Here is a 3841-nt window from a genome sequence, read left to right as displayed (position 1 = left end):
CCCCTGTACTCTGCTGTCCGTTTTCGAAGACCCCCCCCCCCTTTCGGACGTCCATTTCCACCTTGGCCACCCAAATTCACAATATCAGTTTCTTTACGTGGTGACAAAGAATATGATTTTGAAGGGGGAATTGGTCTACTGGTACAATGGGAGCAAATATTGTGAGGAAAACGGACAAAACAGCACAATTTTCGCGTAATTTCTCGGTTTTTGTACAGTTAAAATCGGACGTCCGGACCACCTATTGCCCCTCCCCCCCTCTCGTCCATCAGCGTCCGTTTTCGGTGACCCCCCCCCCCCTTTCGACGACGTACGTACTTTATGGATGGTCCCTACGCCGGGACAATGCCATGGCTCAGGAGGGTAATAATAGTTCTGCCTTTGCCCCATTTAAATTTCAAGACGATCCACTGTCAGCGGGGCCAAAATGGACTAAATGGAAGAGATCTTTCCAAATTTGGGCTTTCGGGAGACAAGAATTAGGAGACTCCCTACTCAAGAGAGCTAGGTTATTGGAGAAGGCCGGCCCTGAGGTGCAAGATGTTTTCTTCAACGCCGTGGGAGATATTGATATCACCCAACATAATAACCACCTTTGGTGCCTGGAGCAGCTGCGCAACCGGACCCTTATGATGAAGCTATGGCGATTCTGGATAATTTTTTTCTTACCCAGATCAAATGAGCCTTACGAGACTGAAGTCTTTCGGGGAATGACTATGCTTCTCAATGAACCTGTGGATGTTTTCGTCTCCAGGCCTAGAGAACAGGCTATGCGGTGCAACTTCTCTAATATGGACAGAATAGAGCGCGAGCATGCGAGCATTCAGGGGAAGCTCCCTTCTCTGTCACTGACTGTGGCACCTCTATCATTTGGCTCGAAGGCCCATTGATTAAGCGAATAAACGACGGGGATAAAGCGGCGCCGGCGCTGCATGGGTTGCCGTTTTCTCGTCGCATTCTCGTCGTGAATTTGACCAATACAACGGCCACGGTAAGGCCCGAATGCGACGTCAGTGGAACGGGAAAACGACGAAGTACCGAAACACACCTCAGTATTTTACGCGGGTGGTCCACAGACCCCTTCCTTTATTTTGGTTATACTGCACGGCATGCAGGCGTGCGAGCGGGTTGCCTACCCCGCAGTGCCCGTGCCGGGGTGGGGCGTGGTACGATAGGGTGAGGTGGGGCGGGAGCGGGGTGCGGCGGTGCCTTCTGACCGGAGCCGCCAGTCGACGGGGTGGCGCCAAGCTGGACGCAGGGCACGGGACGACATCACCCCTCAACCCCCCGCGGCCACGAGGACGAGGCCCAGCACAGCACCAACCTCCATGATACTGTGTGAGATTCGGACGACGGGTCGGAAGATTCTCTTCGCTGACTTAATTCATCGAGATTTTCGTGTTTACGTGACCTTGCGAGTTGACTTAGGGTTCCCTGGCCCCTTAGACTTTCGGCGATTCATTTTTCGCACTAACGCGAAAGGTGCAATATCATGGACAAAAAAATGACTAGTAGCCCCTGGTGGATAGGAGTTGTCATAGATTATTTCCGCCTTCAACCCCTCTCCCCTTCTCTCAACGCCACCGCAAGTCTGATTAATTTTACATTATAATTGGTGACCTGTTTCACTGGTGGGCCAAAATAACGACGTAAGTACAAAAAAAAAACTGGCCTGCCGGCCGGTAACGAGACAGTCCAGCTCCAAAAGCAAATTCAAAATATACAGGCGCTAAGGTTTGTATCTTTAAATTCAATAGGGCATCAAAATGAAAATCTTCTTATCAAAACCGGAACGTTAATCGGCAATATCCGGCAACGGCAACCTTTATCAGAACGGGATGCTTTCACCTTACCCCGTTATGCTAGAATCACCATTCAAATTTTGCTGGATTCGTAATTTCTGGGTGCCCGAAAACAAGCACATTTCATATTTCAGAGCGCTGTGGTTCAAATTTAAAATTTAAGGCTAGGGATCACTTGTCAAGTGGATGGGCCATGTGGCGCGGGGCGCGCGAGGAGCAGCGCTGCGAGAGGCTCAAGTGGGCTGGCCCATACCCTGGCTCGGCGCGAAGCAAGGGATAAGGGCGCTGTGTTCATAACACAACCAGGGCGATGACAGCGGACTGCTACCGGGGACGAACAGAACGGACGGAGAAAACTCCCCCACAGAGAATCTATATAATGAACGTCAATCGGCATATCATAACTGGAACGTTAATCGGCCATCTTTATCAAAACTGGAAACAATCGGCTTATCATAACTGGAACGTTAATCGGCCATCTTTATCAAAACTGGAAACAATCGGCTTATCATATAACTGGAACGTTAATCGGCCATCTTTATCAAAACTGGAAACAATCGGCTTATCACATAACAGGAACGTTAATCGGCCATCTTTATCAAAACTGGAAACTTTTACCTTCGGGTAGAGACAGACCACAAGGGACTGTCTAAAAAGGTTTCAAGTTATTCCGGTGCAAAAACTAGATTTTATAAAACTAGACCGAAAAAATATCGACTATTTTCTTTTGGACTCAGGTCGTTATGTTGGCCCACCAGTGGTTTGGCAGTGTTGCACATATACTGGCCTTGTGGCCTGTCCAGCGATCGCCAGGCGCTGGCGCCGGCGCCTGGCGATAGGCCACACCACCACCGCACTCCCCTGTCCGGCTGGACAGCCTACCCACCGATTGCAGGCACTAGCGCCAAATGTTTTGCTAACCCTGGGTTTTACGGTAGTATCGAGTGTACAATCGACGCAAATAATGAAAATTGGCTCAGGGGGCCATTCACGCTTCACGCTTCGTCGTCGCGACATGACGCACGATTCAACTTTGGAGTCTTTCCGAATATAGTAAAAACTAGAAACGTTAATGAGGACGAGTAAAAAACAAAATTCTGACACCATTCGAGACACCCCCAAATTACAGTGTCTGAGGTGTGTGTGTGTGCGTGAGGGCTAATATGCCTACTCCAACAGTCCTGTTGACACCGTCCCGCGATGACATCGATCTTCGGGCGAGCCGGCGTCATATTTGTCGGTGGTCCGAATGGTTATTACTTAATGCGAGGGGTGGATAACTCCCCTGCCAATTGTACACCCCTAATTCTGCCCAATTCAAACTAATTCATGCCAATTCAATTTAATTCAATCAAATTCAAAACTAATTCAGTCCAATTCAAGACAATGTACATTCAATTCAAGTCAATTCAAGCCAATTCAAGCCAATCCACGCTAAATCAGTAACAAAAATCGCAATAATTCAAACCAATTCAAAACCAATTCAACCAATTCAGTCCAATTCAAATTCAATTCAAGCCAGTTCAAGCTAATTCAAATTCAATTCTTGAAATTTGTACACCCAATTCAGGAGTTATTCACCCTCGACTTAATGGGTGCTATAGTCGGCGGGGCGCGCGGGGCGGGGCAGGTAGGAGGGCAGTCTGTGAGTGCGCGGGACGCTCGTGGGGAAAAATGTGTTCTCGGAACAAGGAAAGTATACACCCGTTCCGAGCGCATTTCGGAACCAATTGAATCAATACCATTGATCAATCAATCAATACCTTCCAGACATCATAGCATGCAACAAAAACGCGACCTCATGAGGTCAGACTGACAAGAGAGGACGGTGCGCCACCGTGGGTTGCCCAACATAGCGGAGTTTTGTTGCACAACTTGCCTACATTTCAGGTGGCTCAATGAAGACGACAGAAAGTAGATAGCCCACTACCCATTCCCACCTTCATACCGCGTCTGTCGTCCGGTTTGAATCAAGTCCATTCGGTATACTTCGTGAGAAAGCTATATGTTTCTTGTTTCTGTCCCCATGCTCTCTCTTG

General features: G+C 48.6%; 2 protein-coding genes across 3 annotated transcripts in view; both read left to right on the top strand.

Moving 5' to 3' along the window:
* LOC113217541 (uncharacterized) overlaps positions 1-3841 on the top strand; it is an 18067-nt gene that overhangs the window by 10262 nt on the left and 3964 nt on the right. The gene's annotated exons all lie outside the window — the stretch shown is intronic.
* The window catches only part of LOC127749972 (uncharacterized), a 17321-nt gene continuing 14704 nt past the window's right edge, over positions 1225-3841 (top strand). The window contains exon 1 of the mRNA XM_052270206.1: positions 1225-1338. The gene's annotated coding sequence lies outside the window, so the exon portion shown is untranslated. The remainder of the gene's footprint in view (positions 1339-3841) is intronic.

This window comes from Frankliniella occidentalis, unplaced genomic scaffold (genome assembly GCF_000697945.3).
Source record: "Frankliniella occidentalis isolate FOCC.00 unplaced genomic scaffold, Focc_3.1 Scaffold113, whole genome shotgun sequence".
Classification (NCBI taxonomy): domain Eukaryota; kingdom Metazoa; phylum Arthropoda; class Insecta; order Thysanoptera; family Thripidae; genus Frankliniella; species Frankliniella occidentalis.
This window is presented reverse-complemented; position numbering and strand designations above follow the sequence as displayed.